Source organism: Ictidomys tridecemlineatus, chromosome 6 (genome assembly GCF_052094955.1).
Source record: "Ictidomys tridecemlineatus isolate mIctTri1 chromosome 6, mIctTri1.hap1, whole genome shotgun sequence".
In the NCBI taxonomy this organism is placed as follows: domain Eukaryota; kingdom Metazoa; phylum Chordata; class Mammalia; order Rodentia; family Sciuridae; genus Ictidomys; species Ictidomys tridecemlineatus.
Window position 1 is genome coordinate 8,187,969 of NC_135482.1, and position 18,955 is coordinate 8,206,923.

Consider the following 18,955-nt stretch of genomic DNA (forward strand, 5'->3'; position numbering starts at 1 on the left):
GCAGGTAACCAAACAGCGGAGGCAGCCCCACCCTGCAGGCTGGGCGGCCAGGTGCCCTCAAGGCCAAGGCTGTGTAAACCACGAGGCCTTCTCCTCTTTGGGCCTCCCACTGTTTCCTCCCTGGGCAGAGGGTCCTGGAGGATGGCCACCTGACTGGGGGGACTGGTCGCCGCTGGACATTCCACAGGGATGTGGTCGGGAGCAGAGGAGCATGCGTAGGTCAGAAAGCTTAGAAATGCCCTCTCTGCGTGGAAGGACCTGTGTCCCAGAGTGGGTGGGGTGTGCCCGGTCCAGCCAGGGGCCAGAGGCCAGAGCCCATGTCCCTGGCCGAAGGCGGCCAGTGCCAACATCCCTGCAGGCAGAAATGGGGAGAGTTAGGGGATCACCCTGCATTGCTGAGCTCTGGGCCTGGAGACCCCCTCAGCAGCGAGGCCCCGCCTGCTCTGTCAACAGTCACCCTCTCTAGAGGCTGAAGACAAATCAGACCCCCTCCCCAGGCGGCTGAGACTGGAGAGAAACTTCCTGTTTGCTTGGCTGCCTCCACCAGCAGCCAGGAGCCACCCAGGCCCGCTCAGCAATGAGGTGCCCTCGGCAGGCCGTGCTGCCCCGCGCCCCGGGCCTCCATCTGTCAGAGGGGAGGGCATCCACCCCCTGCAAGGCTGCTGAGAACCGCCCCCAGTGAGAAGGAGTCCAAGGGGCCCCTGGTGTGCACGAGGCGTGGGGGCTTCCAGAGGGCACAGGCCCTGGCATCTCTGCAGAGGGAGGCTGGGGCAGAGGGAGAGGGCAGCTGGGTGTGGGGTGTGAGGAGGACAAAGGATACAGGAGCAGAGAGGAGGCCAGAGCGGGGCAAGCCATGGGGAGGGGCCGCAGCGGCCTGGAGTTGTTACTTGGGCAAATGATTAACAGCTTCTGCTTAGAGGAAGGAGAGCCCAGCGCCTACCCACCTCGAGCCACGTCCAGCCACCAGGCCTCTTGCTGGAGTCCTTAGGAGCCCAGAGACCAGTGGGAACAAATCTCCCAGGGACATCTGCACCCAAGGCCTGTGGCTCCCTACTACCCTGGCCGCATGGCTTCCGAGACCCACACGACCAGCCCTGTCCTGCCTGGAGTGGGGAAGGAGGGACAGCAGACAAGGCCAGGGGTCGAGGGCTGAGGCCAGCTCGGCCCGCCTCGGTTTCCACAACCGTGGAACAGAGACCAGAGCTCAACGGGGGACAGGGTGCCTCCTGAGTAAAGTGGTGTCATCATCTTGGGGCGGAGGGTGGCAGTGATCTGAGACGCGTGGCCCTCCTCGGCTGACCACGGAGGCCCAGGTCAAGCAAGACCCGAGGGGCTGGGGCTGAGGGGCTTCAGTTCATGACGGAGGACTTCGGGGCTCCTCTGGCCAGTGCCGGGGAGATGCCTTGGGCCCAGCCTCTCAGAGGACAGCGTGGGCCAGGGGCAGCTGGGGCAGCAGCTTCCTGGGGTCTGGTCCCAAGCCATGCCCCTTCTCCCTCCTTCTCCCAGGGGATCCTGGGGGGCCACTAAATATCCTTGGTGTCCCCATTCACAAAGTGAGACCACCCACCCCCTGACCCATGAGATCAAATGCAATGACATCCAAAGAGCTTTGGCACAGACGCCAAGTCCCTGCGCTGGGGCTCGGTGGCCTCTTACACCAAGACACCGAATGCCTGGCAGGGAGCTATGTGGCCTGCTGCACCCCCTGACCTTTCCCCCTCGACCCCCAAGGCCCTGCTCATGACCTCCCCCTGTCTCTGCAACAGCCAGGGTCACCACAAACTCCCCATCAGGCCACCTCCCCCTCTGAATCATCCCCTGCCACTGCCCAGATGTGGCTCCTGTCACAGCTGGATGGAAGCCAAGACCCCTCTGAGCACCTACAAGGCCTGCAGACCTGTCCCCAATATCCTCACCAACCTTGACCCCTCGTCCCTGAGGCTCCAGCCACACTCCCCACCTTCCTGACCCTGGCGCCCCCTCGCAGGGTCCCAACCCAGGGTCCTCACACTGGCTGTTCCTTCCTCAGATCTCTGTGTGCTGGCCACCTCGGGTCTTTCTGATGTCACTGGTCCCACAGACCTCCCTGACCCCCGCCCCCGCCAACAGCCCCGACTCTGGGCCTCTCCCACGGCTCCTCCCTGGGAATCTGCTTTTCCTCCCACCCCAGGCCCGAGTCCTCCCCGGGAAGAGCAATCCCTGGAGAGCAGGGTCCCTGCCTGTCCCCCACACACACACAGCCTGCCCCAGGCTCTGTAAACACTGCCAAGTGACAACCCCAAGACTCAGGGAACCCTAGTGAGTGGGGGACTAGTTTGGGGGTGCATGGGGTACAGCCCCTCCAGTGAGCACATCCAATTGACAGGGTGCCCGCCCCTGTCCAGAGAAAGCCCCCGCCCCCGCCCTGCTGAGATCAGCGCAGGGCCAGCCCCTCCCGCCCAGGCTCCCCGTCCTCCAGGGACAATGTACAAAGGGCCACTTCAGTGTGGAGCCTCAGCTCTGTCTGCAGCCCTGAGGCTGGGGGAAGGGCGCGGAGGGTGCGACCCACCCCTCCCGGTCCTCTTGGGGCCCTCTCTAGCAGGGGGGCTATGGCCTGGGAAGCTTTGTCCCAGATGTCATGGGGTGGGGGTGGCCAGAGGCCTGCAGAGGGTGTGGGCAAGGGCTGGCCCAGAGCACCCCAGCAGGACTGCGGTGCTTCCTGGCACAGGCACCGCCCGGCTCCCGGAGAGGCTGGTGCAGGCTTCCCGGGCATCGGAGGGGCCTAACTGCCAGCTGAGCAGGAGTGACCTGGGTGGGGTGGCAAGGAGGGCCTAAGCAGGGCCCTGGTCACACAGCGCTGGTTCCAGTCCCGCCCTGGCAGCTCACCGGCCTCCCTGAACCCTCCTCTGCAGGCCAGACTCTGAATCATTCCGACAACCCAGGCTGATAATGTGTGACCCGTGCCTGGCACCGAGGGCACTCTGACAAGTCACCAGTCCCTTCTGAGCCCCATCAGTGACGTGACCGGCAGCCCACACCAGGAGCCCCAAGGCATCATCCCGCTCAGTGACCTCCTCACCCACCGCCCAGGCTGTCCCACGGCTTGGTACTTCTCAGGCCCTGCTCCTCCGGGGCCTGGCTGGTTGACCCCTCGGCTCTCACCGCGACACCACAGCGGCTTCCTCAGGGACTCCCGACCAGGTCCCCAGGAGCCAGCCAAGGCCGAGCTGACGCTGCTCTCCCTCCTGGACCCACTGCCCCTGGGATAAAGTCCAAGTGCTCCAGGAGGCTCCGGAGCCCCTGCCCAAGCTCCCTCCCCAGGCCAGTCCCTGCAGGCTCCTGGCACCTGCCCGCGCCCACCTGAGCCCCATACCCCACACGGGCCGTGCTGCTCCACCACCTGCATCCCCAGGCCCCAGCACATGGCGACAGAGAGGCCTCAGCCCGGCCAAGTCCACACATCTGCTTTTCAATCATGCTGCTGGTCTCGGGTCTCAGAAAAGCTGCCCAAGGCTCAGTCCTGCCTGCCATGCCACCTTAGGCTCCTCAGGCCAATGAAGTGGCTCATTTATGGGAATTCTAAGGTCCCCTCCAACTGGAATGTGGGAGTCGCAGAGGAAAGACATAGGAAATGACGCAGCCTGCGGGGACTCCGTGGGAAGCCCTGGGAGGAGTGACGGGAGAGAAGCTAGGGACCTGAGGAGAAATGGTTTCAAGCAGGCGGGTCCCTCCTGGGCCTGTCCCCACTGCAGCTCAGTGCACAGCGCAGGCCCGCGGCTCAGTGGGCATTCAGCCAGCACCCCCAGGTGCAGGGATGGACTTAGCCCCAGAGGAGGAGGGACGAACCTGCAGAACTCTCCTGGGCTCTGGGCACCTGGTGAGGTGCCTATTGCAAGCGGGAAGCTGCACAATGCGCCTTTCTCTCCTGCTCTGCCCAGTGACTCTGCCCTGCTCCTCACGTTTCTGCTGTGCCTGGGGCTCCACCTGAGAACCAGGCCTGGGTCTGGAAGAGCCACCCACAGACGCTAAGCCACCTGTGCCCTCTTGGAAGCGTGGTTTGCTTTTCTGAAAAGTGAGGGGCCTGTGAGACACTCGTGCCCCTCTTTTGCCAGGGCAGCCCCACCTGCCCAGCACAGCCACAGCCCCAGGGGCAATACCTCAATGAAGTCACTTCCTCCATCCACCGGGCCCCTGAGAGTGACAGTGAAGGGCCCAGGGCAGCAAGCTGCCCTCCAGCTGTCTTAGGGGTGCAGTCACGGTGGTGGTGAGGACCTGGGGCCACGCTGCAGCAGGGCAGGCTGGACTCTTCCGCAACCAGGGACCACAGCCCTCCTGGGTCAGGACTGGCCATCACCAGGGACACTCAGGATGAGCAATGAAGTGCAGGAAGGTCACAAGTGTTCTTTAACTTGTTTTAGGGTCTCCTTTAAACCACTTCCAAAGTAGATGAAACAGCAAAGGGTAGTGATTTGTAGACAATCAACAGAAGCAAAAACGCTAACCGGAAACGACGTCAAAAGAAAAGGATCCAGGTACCATCTCCTGGCGGGCGCCACTGAGGAGGGTGTGAAGCTGGGATTATGGCCACGGGTGACTCCATCTGTCTGGGAGGGAGGGTTCCTTAGTAGCACGGGCGCACTCAGGTAACTTCTGACCAGTCACTGACCCAGTGCCCATGTTAACAGGGGACGGACTTGTAGATGAAGCCCCCCTAAATAGGATGGCTGCCAGGACAGTTCCAGAGAGGACAACTCGGGTCACAACCCCACAGACCAACGTGAAGGCGCTGAACACCTGGTCGGCGGAGTGCAGAGGTGGTCCCGCCCCGGTCAACACCAGACAGTGAGGAGTCTGGAGACAGCCCCGAGCCTCTGCCCTCTGCAGGAGCCTCACTGCGGTTTCCTTTCCTTTCTCCTCATTGCACTTAAAGTTCTCCTGATGGCTTCTGGTGTCTGACTTGAAATCTTCTTTCATGGGATCCGAGCTTTGGAGTCTCCACTCGCTGCTTTCCTGGGACATTATGACTTGGTGCCTGGACTCCGCTCAAGAGCCAGCCACGGGACGGGCATCGACACTGTTCGTCACCCATCTAAGTTGGCCTCGGACACCTTGCCTTCCGCCTTGAGCCTCCCTGTGTTCACTGACCTCTGCCAAAAGCTGCCCTGCGTGTCACGCCCACCTGCTCGACTGGTCTTACGTCATCTTGTTGTTTTTGCTCAGCTTTTTATTCAGGCAGCAGCTGCAGTGACACTTTGTCTGTCCTGGGTGGCACGCAGACTTGTGCTCTCCCTTGCTTTTTGCAGCATCTTCTTAATCTGTAGGAGGGGCATGACAGAGGGGACAGGCCACCTCCACTGATGTGGCTATTGTCTTGGGGCACACACCCACCTCCCTTCAGGAGTGGGTACTGCACCATCTCATTTTAGAGGCTCTATCCAGAATCTGGGGGGTACACAGGTCACCATCTTTGTCTACCAGGATCCTTCTTCTTTTTTAATATTTTTCAGTTGTAGGTGGACACAATACATTTATTTCATTTTTATGTGGTGCTGAGGATTGAACCCAGTGCCTCACCCGTGCCAGGCGAGCGCTCTTCCTCTGAGCCACGACCCCACTCCAGGCTCCTTTTTCTTTCTTACGCCGTTTGTCCTGTGGTCATTTGCTCTGTTTTCAACATAGTGACACAAACGCCACTCCTCTCCTCCACGTTCAGCGTCCAGCTTAAGCTACTCTTAAAAATGCTATGCAGAAGGATTAAGGGTCACTTCCCCAAGTTATTGAAGATTTTTTTTAATTGGATTACAAAATGGAGCGGCAGTGGGTCCGCAGATGAGAAGCCACGAGTCGCAGAGCTTAGGCTGGCCACATCAAGTTCTCGGGAACCAGGGCGGGGACGCATCCTGGTTCTGGGTTTCCAATGGAGTGTCCGGGAGGGACACCTTCGCACATCCATCTCTCTTGGTCATCAGCACTGCTGAGGGACACTGGGGCATGGACAGACTCTGGCTTCCTCTTACCGAGGGGAAATACTCCCTCACAGGGTTTCAAGCCACACCAGCAAGAGTGCATAGTTTGGCAGCCTTCGACCTTCCATGGCCACTCAAGGAAGAGGAGACAAAAAGTTACCAGGGACTAGGAAAATAATGGTCCAAAGTGCCCACGTAAAAGCTTTCTGCTCCTCACAATCAAAACAACAGCTTCCCTGGCTCCCTAGCAGCTGGTCTGATACCATCTGGGTGTAAGCTGCATAAGCAAGGGCCCAAACTGACTGCAGACCAGAGGGAAAGGTGTCACCTTGAGATCCGAGCTGCTGTGGCACAGACAAGGCGGCTTCCCTTCTCTCACACTCTGGGATTATGCGCTTTCAATAAGTTCCTCCCTAAAGGGTTTTCTCTTCTCTCCACATGGGCACAGGGAAGAAAAATAGAAAGATCCCAAATGCGTAAGTTCTCTTTTTTTGTTTTTGAATTTTTTAATATTTATTTTTCAGTTCTCGGCGGACACGACATCTTTGTTTGTATGTGGTGCCGAGGATCCAACCCACTTGAGCCACGTGCCCAGCCCTTTTCATTTTCTTAAAAGCTTTTTTTTTTCCTGCGGACTCCACAGGCTCCCACATTCTTTACATATCTGGGCTGACTCCTGCAGAAGGGCACTCTGGTCTGATAAGGTCGTTCTGCGTCCTCCTTCTCTAGGGTAATTACAGCTAAGTTTTTTTGTTTTTTTTTTTTTATGAGTTCAAGGTTTTTGTTGTTAACAATGAATTCACCTTTTCTCCTGAACTCATTAGTCTTCTTTATTGTCCTCTGTTTTTCCTTTCTGCTGTCTTTATTCAGAGGCCAGTAGTTCAATGTTAACTCTCAAATACACTAGAAAAAGGAAGAGATCTTCTTTGAGGAGCCCTAAGCTGGGGAAATAAACAGTGGTGGGGGGAGTGAATTTGCCCCCAGCCAGTGGACTTCAGCACTGACCTTGACTGACAGGATGCCATTCCTCAGGTTCCCAACTTCACAGACTCCATTCCAATTCTAAAGGACTAAATCTGACAGTCTGTATGATAAATATTTATAGCTCTTTTGTAGCCTATGGAGGAAGTCATAGCTGACAAAAAGCTAAAAGGTCTTTGTTTGCTCTTGATTTATATATATATATGTGTTTGCGTGTGCGCGCACACACCTGTGTGTATTCTAAGTGGTGTCTACATGTGTGCTTGTGTCTGTATATCATGCACATGGGGCCAAAATTGGCATATAGATAAAGGGTGCTCATAATTTGTGTGTGTGTGTGTGTGTGTGTGTGTGTGTGTGTGTGTTGCTGGGAATTGAACCCAGGGCCTTGTGCATCGTGAGGCAAGTTCTCTACCGACTGACTTATATCCCCAGCCCAAGAGTGCTCACAAAATATTTAAAAAATGGATTCAGGGCTGGGGCTATAGCTTAGTTGGTAGAGTGCTTGCCTAGCATGCACAAGACCCTGGGTTCAATCCCCAGCACCCATCAAAAGAAAAAAAAATAATAATAATAATTCAAATACCTTTTAGTTTACATGTCTTAAAACAACTTAAAAAGAGATAAAAATAAAAATGTCTTTAAAGTTATTAAACCACACTTTTTTTCCCCCTAGGTGATCAGCCAATGAATAGAGTTGTTTTCGGGGCTGGGGATGTGGCTCAAGCGGTAGCGCGCTCGCCTGGCATGCGTGCGGCCCGGGTTCGATCCTCAGCACCACATACCAACAAAGATGTTGTGTCCGCCGAGAACTAAAAAATAAATATTAAAAATTCTCTCTCTCTCTCTCTCCTCTCTCACTCTCTCTTTAAAAAAAAAAAAAGAGTTGTTTTCTATAAAATGTTTACAGTGAGGGTTGTGGCTTAGCACTCTCACGTAGGAGGTACTGGGTTCGATCCTCAGCACCACAGAGAAATAAGTAAATAAAATAAAGCTATTGTGTCCAACTACAACTAAAAAAATATATGTATAAAAACTGCTGAAGTCATCATTATACAAAATACATGTATGAAGAAGTGAATTTGGTGTCAACATATCTTATATACAAACAGAGATTTGATAAATTATGGTATAAAGGTGTATTAAGAATTGTAATGCAAAAAAAAATCAATAAGAGAGCTCATGCATAATTTATTGTGAACATACTTTTTATACAGAGTTATTAAAATTGTGCTGTGAATGGATAATTATGAATGTAATGCATTCCACTATTGTCATGTATGAAAGAAATTTTTAAAAAGCAAAAAAAAAAAAAAATGCTTAAAGTGTAATGTCCATTGCTTCTAGGATTTTTCAACAAAAGAGATGGCTTAGGGCTGTTGTTGTGGCTCCGAGCGCTTGCTTGGCATGTGTGAGGCCCTGGGTTCAATCCTCAGCAACACATATAAGTAAATAAATGAAATAAAAGACCCACTGACAACTAAAAAAATAAATTAAAATAAAGAAGATGTCGGGGCTGGGGTTGTGGCTCAGTGGTAGCGCGCTCGCCTTATGCGTGAGGGGCTCTGGGTTCAATCCTCAGCACCACATAATAATAAAATAAATAATATAAAGGTATTGTGTCCAACTACAACTAAGAAATAAATATTAAATTTTAAAAGATGGCTTAAAATATTAACTTGACTTGGTTTCCATGGGTAACCTAAGTTAAAAATGGGTAAATCAGATTTAACATAAACAGGATGAACATTTATAAATATGATTTTATAAATTGTTGATCAATGGAAAGCAATTAAGATTACTTTGTTTCTAAAAGCAAGATGATTAAGGGTTAAAATTCTACTTTCAGCCTGGTACTATGACACATTCCTGTAATCCCAGCAGCTCGGGAGGCTGAGGCAGGAGCATTACAGGCTCAAAGCCAGCCTCGCAACAGTGAGGCACTAAGCAACTCAGTGAGACCCTGTCTCTAAATAAAATACAAAATAGGGCTGGGGGTGTGGCTCAGTGGCTGAGTGCCCCTGAGTTCAAGAAGAAAAGGAGGAGGAAGGAGGAGGAAGAGGAGGAGGAGGAGGAGGAGGAGGAGGGAAAAACCAAACTAGTTTCAATTAAGAAAATCTATGAGAAAAACAAAGTATTTTATTTCATTAAAATGTATTTTGTATACATTCATAAATTTTTAAGGATTGTTTTAAAATGTAAACTTAAAAGGTCAGTAACTAGGAAAGAAATGTAATCAAGTTAGAGGTATAGAAACACATTATGGTAAGAAAAATTAAAGGGGAAAGGAAATATTTCTAGATGAAAAAGCATCTTGTAGGGTAAAATAATATCTTTGTTCTAAACTTCAAGATGAAAGAGAGGACAAAACTAAGGATGTAAACTGGTTTAAAATGTCTAAGTAAGGGGCTGGGGATGTGGCTCAAGCGGTAGCGCGCTCGCCTGGCATGCGTGCGGCCCGGGTTCGATCCTCAGCACCACATACCAACAAAGATGTTGTGTCCACCGAGAACTAAAAAATAAATATTAAAAATTCTCTCTCTCTCTCTCCTCTCTCTCACTCTATCTTTAAAAAAATAAAAATAAAAAAATAAAAATAAATAAAATGTCTAAGTAAGTCACAAAAGGTTGGTGAAAGGTGAATCTCAAAACGTTTGTGTGTGATTAATTTGGCTACAATCAGCACAAAGTTTAATTTAAGGGTTTCCCTCCCCCAAAGTCAACATTTAATACATTAATATGAAACAAATTCCAATTATCTGTTGAAAAAACAAGGTTTTATTAAAACATTGATCTGCTCTTATCCATCAAGATCATTTCTTTCTTTTAAGTTCTATTACTTAGAGAAATTAAGTCTTAAAGGAATCAAGGTTTGTAGCTGTTCTAAGGTCTTTTAATTGATGACTTCAAAGCTGGTTAATAAAAGACTATTATTTTAGGATACTACAATATAGTTGACACCCAAAATATATGTGACTAGAGATATACATACATCTGAGAACTAACTATGTTTGTCTGAGCCTTGTAAAAGTTGGTAAAATAAAGGTTTATGTAGGTTTACAAGGTGACCACTGAGTGCTCTTTCATAGGTTGTGTTGGGCATAAAGGGCTACGTGGCCACTTTAAAACCTGGCTTGCGTCTGTTTGCTTTAACTACATAAATGTTTCATTGTTACATAAATAAGATACATTTGTATATAAGATAATGAGTCTGTTTTGGATCCTCACCGGAGTTAAGACTGCCTCCGGCCTTTCTCCACGTTGATGGCTCTAAAGTAGGCCAGAATTAAGTTTATTTAAAATTGTTCTCAAACGATAGATTTTTGTTGTAAAGATTACTATGATCTTGGGCTGGGGATGTGGCTCAAGCGGTAGCGTGCTCGCCTGGCATGCGTGCGGCCCGGGTTCGATCCTCAGCACCACATACCAACAAAGATGTTGTGTCTGCCGAGAACTAAAAATAAATATTAAAAATTCTCTCTCTCTCTCTCTCCTCTCTCACTCTCTCTTTAAAAAAAAAAAAAAAAAAGATTACTATGATCTCAAAATAAACAAGGGATAGAGTACAAAATTACATAAAGATTTTGGTAAATTTTAAAAGGTATTTAAGGTTGTAAGAGTTTAAAAAAATAAAACTTGTGAGGGATTTGACATGTAATTGAGTTCATCAACGAATGGATCTTTACAGAGGCTAAATAGATATCAAATATACACTAGTGCAATGATGGAGAGTATGTTTTTTGATACAAAGTTACTATACAAACTATGTTGTTGCTCTTAAATTCATTTTGTGTTTTCCTTCTAAAACTTTATAATTGTTACCTGCTACTATTTTACAGAAGTACCATTTTAAAAACTTTTCTTGTAGCTGCAGATGGACAGAATGCCTTATATTTATTTATTTATTTATTTTTATGGGGTGCTGAGGATCGAACCCTGTGCCTCACACGTGCTAGGCAAGTGCTCCACCCCGGAGCCACAATCCCAGCCCAGAAGAAATACTTTTAACACAACAATCTGAGTTAATTAAAGACAGTAAGTCATCACCTAAGGAAAGACAAAATAGAATGCTGACTTCTAGTACTGACGCAGACTCACTGCTCCCAGTTCAAGCATGGTGAAGCTGCTGGGTGCCTTGGCCATGCCTAGAATCCCAGCTACTTGGGAGCCTGAGGCAGGAGGATCGTGAGTTCAAAGCCAGCCTCAGCAAAAGCAAGGTCCTAAGAAACTCAGTGAGACCCTGTCTCAAAATAAAATACAAAATAGGGCTGGGGATGTGGCTCCCTGGTTGAGCGCCCCTGAGTTCAATCCCTGGTACCCCCCCACCCCACCCACCATAAAAGACAATGGTTCTTTTAATGTAACTTGAGATTCTTATACAGGAGTGTCTAATAACTATCACAAAAGACATTGCCACAACTTGTTCTGGGTCAATTTGAGACACACAAATTTTCCTAACCTCCTACATAGGTAAACTTAATCTGTTTTTCACTGGTTTGATTGTGTAACTCTGCTATTTATCCCTCCGATTAGTCTATAGGACATAATCTGGCATGTGGAAACTCTGACCATTTACACCCAAAAGCTCTCCATGACCCTGAAAGAGGTCTCTCTCCTTACCACGGAGGTGGCTCTCATGAGAAAAGCTGTTACAAAACTGGATGCTTTGGATGTTCCCACTGCAGCTCAGGGTGGCACTTGCGCCATTACCCAGATGGAATGCTGTGTCTGCATTCCTGACCACTCTGACAATGTCATGAAAATTCTTAAAGATTCACATTTTCTTTCTTTCTTTTTTGTACGGGAGATTGGACTCAGGGGCACTCCACCACTCTGCCACGTCCCCAGCCCTATTTTGTATTTTATGTAGAGACAGGGTCTCACTGAGTTGCTTAGTGCCTCGATTTTGCTGAGGCTGGCTTTGAACTCGAAATCCTCCTGCCTCAGCCTCCCAACAGCTGGGATTACAGGAGTGGGCCACTGTGCTCGGCTAAGATTTACCTTTTCAATGAGATGCAAAGTGATGTCCTCACCTGTCTCATCATGGGATCAATGTTTTAGTTACCAGCGTTCTAACACTTCCTGGTGGAAGAAACTGCTGATATTGAGTCATTATCACATCACTGGTGTATTTAGATGTTGCTGTGTCTATCTTTTTCCAATACTTATGTCTTCTCATTTTGTTCATAGGGCATCGGCCTCCCAGATGGCTTTACAACCTGTTTCTACTAACCTAGAGAATCACCATGACCCCCTGGATAGACCCGACTCATAATCTGAAGCATTTCGCTGATAGATAGCGAGGACTGGAGACACCCACCCTGTAAGCCCACGCCCCAGCTCAGCAGGAAGTAGCTACTGATTTGACTTCATACCCTTTATTCCCTGTGATTCAGGGTCACCAGTCTAGAGAGGGGGATGTCAGGCAGAAGCTACCAACAGCAGTGAAATGCAGGCAAGGTCACGGGCACTCTTTAGATTACTTTAGAGCTCTTTGAACTACGTTCAAAGTAGATGAGCGAGCAAAGGGTGGTAGTTAATTTGTGGGAAATAAACAGGAGCAAAGGAGCTAATGGGAAACTTTGCTTCTGTTTGTAAAATGGACACCTGGGTGGCAGAGTGCAGAGGTGGTCCCGGCCCCTGTCACTTGCACTAAACTTCTCCTGATGGCTCCTGGTGTCTGACTTGAATTCTCTCTGGTCAGAATGCAGGCACTGAGGTTTGGCATTTTAGCTCCCCACTTCCCTGGGACAAGGATGCTGTCACTAAATGACAAGGGGTGCCGAGCAGGGCTGCAGGGGCCGAGCCTGCTCCTTAGCCCTGTGAGACCACCACCCGTCTGTCCTTGCCCTGTCAACTCCTGACCTTTCTCACCTGGAAGAGTCAGAGAATGCTACCACACAGGCACGCGAGTGCCCAAACGTCCCGCTGACACTGAGAAAGGAGTGAGAACGAAGTGGCAGCAACGTGACATGCCTAGGGAATTCCGTCTCAGCAAAGCCACTAAGGCCCCCATCGACCCCAGGCTCCCAAGTGATATGTGCCACCTCATTCCATTCTCACAACCCATTTTACAGACGAGGAAGCTGAGGCTTGGCGAGGGGACGGGACTTGCCTGCAATCAGGTACCCAGCAGGCGGTGGAGAGGGCCTGCAGGGGTTGCGTGTGCCAGAGGCTGCCCGTCCTCACCAGGCTCAGGACCGCCTCCTGGCCTCCACCCCCCAGGGGCCTCGGAGCTGACTTCAGTGTTCCAGAAGACCCCTCTCTAGGCCTGCTCCTCCACGCTGCCCCCGTGCGTCACATGGAGCGCCAGTGTTCCAGGAGCCTGTCCAACAGGAGCGGCGTCCTAATTGCTGGTCCCAGGCTCTCCCCCCATGGACGGTTCTGCTCTCCTCCAGCATCCTCAGGTCCTACGTTCTGTGCCCTCCAGTGACCATGTGACCTCTTCAGGGCTCAGTATTCCTGCCACTCCCCCAACCCCTGCACCCAGCCCAGCACTCCAGGCCCGGGGCCCATCACCCTCCAGGGGATTCTGGAGCCACTAAACCACCGACGTCACAGACAACCCAGGCCGGCAGCAACGCCCCTCCGCACCTTCTCCCGGTCTCCCCAGCCCTCACCAGACGCCCCACAATGGTCACAAGACAGGAGCTTCACAAGATGGAAACTGTGGGTCACTGGGCTTCCAGGTCAGGGCTGGCACAGCTTGGAAGTGCTGAATGGGCACCCCAGGACAGCGTATGGGCAAAGCGTAAGAGGCGTGTATCCATGGGTCAAAGACACTGATGGTGTGCACCAACACACAGGTGCATGCAGTCACCCTGAGACTGGCCAATCTGCGCCATCTGTGCCTTGCCACTTGGCCCAGCCCTGGGCACACAGTAGGCACTCAGGCAATAGCTGAGGGCAATGGGCTGAGCACTCTGAACCAGGTACAGAATCAGGAGCCTGGAGGGAGGCAGACTGAGTTCTCACCCAGGATAAGGCTCAGATGCCACGACAAGTGACCACAGGACCACAGGACAGAGCCTGTCCTGTGTGGGAGGATGGCCGGGGAGGATGGCCGGGAAGGAGCGTGGAGGCCAAAGTCAGTGAGGACTGCAGCCAACCATCCGCCCTGGACCCTGCCCTGGGGCCACCCCTGGCTGGGAAGCAGGATGGCTTCCCCAGTGGGGATGACCATGGCGGCTCTTCAGGAGGAGGCTGGGCCCAGCAGCAGCCAAGGCCAAGAGTAGGAAGGTGAGGACCACATGGAGATGAGCAGCCACAGCCCAGAGGCTGGACACAGGGCTCGGAGGAAGAAGGTGCAGAGGCCAGGCTGGGCTGCGGGAAGGAGGCCAGATGTGTTTGGATGAATTCCTGGGCACTGCCCCAGGAGCCCCAGGCCTGGACTCCGTGACCCAATTTCCCCGAATGAGAGCCGCAGAGGCCGCTGGCACAGGCGCCCAGCCTGGGGATGCACCTGCTACCAGGCAGCTCCTGTGGGGAGCCCACGGCCGACACCCGGAGGCTGCTCACGAGTGGAGGCCCCAGGATCAGACAAAGGCAAGCAGCTGCCACCTCTTCTTCCCTCTTGCCTTAGGATAGAGCTTCATTTTCATGTTTCTCATACTTTCTAGAAACTCCGGAAAGCACAGCAGCAGCAAGAGGCAGTAACGGCCTTGTGGCCCGGGCACCTCGGCCGCTCTCCCCCTCGGCCGCTCTCCCCCTCTCGCTGGAAGGCGCCATCTCCGGGGACTTCTTGCCAATATGGGGGCAACACAAATTTCTTTCTATCCAGCTTTGGGCCTTCTCCATGTTAAAGGACAGGAGCTCAGAGCCCTGGGGACCCTGCTTTCCTTGGCTCCTTCCTGTCCACTCCCAGATCTGACCTGTAGGAAAATGTCTTTGCTTGGAGATGGCGGAGAGGGCAGGAGTGCAGTCCCGTGAAGTCCTGCTCGACTCTCCTCCCACTCCCCACCCAGGGGACCGAAAGCCTCTCTTGTGGCACTCTGGCCAAGCCCCAAGCACCCCAGGCCTCAGTATTCCTTCTGCAAAATGGGTAGGTCCAGCTGGCCACAGTCTTGAGCAAGATCCTCTGCTGGCCCTCTCTGGGCTGACCCCACAATCACCTGCACTCAGCTGCCCACTACCAACCAACACTGGCAGGAGCTGGGCCAGGAGGCCCCCCAATCCCTCCCACGAATCTCTCCCTTTGCCCTTAGAAACAAGGAAAGTGTGCCCTGCTGGCGGCCCTGGTGACACGCACCCAGCATCCTCCTGGTTCGTCCCTCTGCTCACTCCACCAGCATTTCCTACCAGGCCCAGCACTGCACAGACCCTCAGCCAGGGCCTCACCATCCCACAGGACAGACATCCCACAGGACAGCCTCACTGCACTTGGGGGTGGGTCCCGGAGGAGGTTTACAGGTCAATCAGGACCATCCAGAACACAAGGGGGGACACTCACACTCCAGACAAAGGCCCCAGGGCAAAACCAGCCCCTGGAGGACATCTGGGGTGGTGGGTGCTGGTCTCCCTGAGAATGTGGGGCACGTTAGCCCTGCCCACCGGCAAGTGCCTGGAGGTTTCCTTCTATTTTCCCCTAGTGTGCGGGTCACCAGCCTGTGCCACGTGTGGCTCCAGACACTCGTGACAGCAGTGTCATGCCAGGCCCCACTCAGCCTGAGACGTCTTGGTGTCCAGATGCCCCCAGGGAGGAGGGTGGCTAGGGACATTCTGGGGTGTGCCCTCTGCCCAAGGCTAGTCCCAACAGCAGAGTCCCTGAGGGATCCTAACAGAGTCCCTTCTGCAGAACCACAGCCTTCATGGCCAGCTCCTGACCTCTTCAAGCTGGCCCTTAGCTGAACAAGAAGTTTCCACTGGGCATGAGCAGTATGTCTTTGGACTAATCACCCCATTCTCTGGGCCTCTGTGTCAGGACTAAAGATCCTGGGCTGTTTCAAGAACCAAGTTAACAGTAAACATTCCAGGCGGGGCCAAACCATGGACGAGCTGGTACCGGGCCCCGGCCCAGGGCTGGTTTTGCCTTCCCTGACCCATGTGCAGCTCACCTCCCAGAAGCCTGGGCAGAGGGGCTCCTCCCCTTCTGCACCCCTCACAGACGCAGCAGCACGCCCCTCGGGTGACTTCTGAACCCAGGGCGTCCCCTCCTGCCCACCGTGAGAATCACCCCAGATCCCAGGCTGAACTTCACTAGCTAGAGCCACTCAGGTCACCCAGCCAAAGGCCCAGCCCGTCTTGCAAAGCCTCCTCCAGCCTGTGTGACAGGAGTTAGTCACTGCCCCGGCCAGAGACTCAGTTTCCACAGTGAAAAGAGGGTTATTTCCACGCTACTGTCCTGTGACACTTCAAGGGGATCCTACAGAACACTGTGGCACACTGGTTCTGTCCACGCCATTCATGAGTGACACCAGCTCATGTTCACGTGGCTGCTGGACGGGTGCCTTCCCCAGAACCAGCCAGTTCCGGCCATTTCTGGAAGACTCCCTCCCTGGCAGCTCTTGAAACCAGCGTTCAACAAATACCTAAAGGCATTATCTGTGGAACGCCTTCTGCCTTCTGTGTGCCAGGCACGGGCCGCGCCCACCTGGGTGCTGGCCCTGGAGCCCGGCCCTTCCCATCATCCGAGGCTCTCCCTGCGCGCCCTCCTGGGGTGGCTGGCATCCATCGCCTGCCAGGGTTCACCCAACCAAAGGCTGTGCCCAGTAACAAGAGGAGCAGGGACCACAGGACCCGTCCAGAGTCCAGAGTGTGAGGCAGCTGTGGGGGAGGGGCCCACCCAGCCCTGCCAGCGTCCAGGAAGAGGCACTGCTGCCCAGGGTGGGGACAGCAGGTGCATGAGAGCTGGGTGGCCAGGGACGGAGACCAAGAGCAGGTGGGGGTCGGGGGTCTCATGTGGCGGTTGGCACTGCACTTTGTGGGACTGGGCATCTTGGGGTCCACGGATCCCCTCAGGTGCAGGGCAGCATTTTAAAAACTGGGTTCCTAGGCTGCCACAGCAGGATTCTGACACAGAGGGGCTGGGTGGGGCTGGGAAGTGCGTGCTTTCCCAGCGGCCCAGGACAACAGGAAGGAGGCCCGCTGTTAAAGGAGGCTGCCTGAGGCCAGGAAGCCAGGAGGCAGCTGCCTTGGGGGTGCAAGGGCAGGCCCCCTGCTGCGATCCCATGGGGAAAGGGCAGGTCTGGGTGACCAAGGGGCCCAAATGGGCAGCCCTGACGGCTCTGGGGTCCTAGGGTTTGAATGCAATCCCAGCCCTGCCACTTCCTGGCTATGAACCCCCAACTCCAGGTTCCTCCCAACTGTCCAGGGACGATAACAACAGGATCCATGCCCAGGGAGTTATGGAGAGTCACTGGGTTAGAGCACACAAAGTGCCTGGCCCTTGCCCTGCACGTATTGAGTGCTCAACAAACAGCAGCAAGTCTTTGTGTCTTGGAGGTGGGGATGGAGAGAACCACCTAGAAAGCGCCCATCAAGACTCTGCCAGCCAGAAGCCCAGAGCCCACCAGCGCCACCCGCCCTTGCTCAGACCCTGCACTGTTCCTTCTGGAAAGTTCAGTTTGCCTGGACAGGGCAGCAAGAGGACAGGCCTGAGGAGCCCCCAGGCATCTGCCAGATCCAGCCTTCCGTCCTGGCCCCCCCTCCCCGGTGGGGAGCCCACTTCAGTGGCAAGTTTTGAGCCCAATAAGCCCTGAGTCCATAAAACCACAAAGTAATTAGGTGCGTGAGCGATTTCTATTGTTCCAATTTCATTTTTATAGAAAAGATGAAAATAAGTGAGCCGAGGAGGAATTTCCACTTCCGGCAGCACAGGGAAGTCCTGGAGGATCATGGTAGCTTCCTGGGCTACAGGAGAGGCATGGCCCATGGCCAGCCCCTTCCAGACCACAGGAGAGAGTCCCAGGCCTTCCACCAGAAGTGCTCCCTGTCCCCTTCTGGGAGGTTGGGGCAGGAATCCCTGCCAAGCCAGCTCCCGGGGGCCATCCCTCTCCAGTGCAAAGCTGCCCTCTGAAGGGTCAGTCCACCCACCAGGGGAGGAGCAGGGGGTGTAAGGCTTGGACAGCAGGGCCTGGGCCAAGAATCGCTCATTCACCCACGGATTCACTCATTCATTCACCTGGTACATCCGCCACTGTCACTCATCAGGGGAACAATAAGCCTGTCAGAGAAATGGGCATGTGCTCTGGGTGGCTTCAGCAAGGGGACCTGACTCACAAGGGGTCCCTGAGCCAGCCATGCCCAAGCTGCCTTGTAAAGGGTGGGTGAGTGCCAACGAGAAGCTGTGCCTCAGTGTCCCCTCTGCAGAGGACCCAATAAACCACAGTTATTAATATTTCATGGGCAGACATGTGCATATCTAAGGGGTTGTGTGGCCAGTGGCAACAGCAGTGGGGAGAAGGTCTGTCTGATCCTGGGGTGGAGGCTGGCAGCTCAGAGGAGGCATATGAAGAAACTTCTGAGGGGTGACAGAGTCTTAAGGGACAGAGAAGAGCGAGGAGCGGAACAGATATTCAAGGATAGGAGCTGGTGTGGATCTGTTTGGATCTCAGCTCAGAGCTCTGTTAAGCTAAAGCATGGGGTCCAGCTGGGCCATTCTGTGCAAAACCCAAGGCCAAGGTCAAGGTTAAGGCAGGTTAAAAGGTTTGGAAGGTGTCATAAAAGGAAGACTCTCAAACTGTGCCTGCCCCATCCCACGGCAGGCTGTGGGGGTGGCCACTCGTCCCCAGCTCTCGGGCCCATCCTCGCCTCCCTTGCAAGCCCCTCACCTACAGTATCTCCTGGCTCTAGCTCCCCTGAGTCTATCTGACCAATGGTACCTGGGGTCTTCTCTCCATGTTCAACCATCATTATTAAGCACCTACTGAATGCCTGGGTGCTGAAGCTGGCATGCACCACCTCCCATTAGGAGACTCTTGTTAACCACACAGGTTAGATGTACAGCATGGGAATCAGTCAGCACTAACTGGGTGGATTTTATCTTCTCAGAGAACATACCATTGCCTGCTACTGGGGCAACAATTCAGAAA

General features: G+C 53.1%; 1 protein-coding gene across 3 annotated transcripts in view; it reads right to left on the reverse strand.

Moving 5' to 3' along the window:
• Positions 1 to 18,955, reverse strand: part of Mgat3 (beta-1,4-mannosyl-glycoprotein 4-beta-N-acetylglucosaminyltransferase) — a 41,796-nt gene that overhangs the window by 20,356 nt on the left and 2,485 nt on the right. Inside the window, exon 1 of one of the 3 annotated variants that reach the window (XM_078052702.1) lies at positions 3,142 to 3,258. The exons of 1 other annotated variant lie outside the window; for it this stretch is intronic. The gene's annotated coding sequence lies outside the window, so the exon portion shown is untranslated. Of the gene's footprint in view, positions 1 to 3,062; positions 3,259 to 18,955 lie in introns of those variants that run through there. One more of the 3 variants, XM_078052701.1, reaches the window with a different exon arrangement.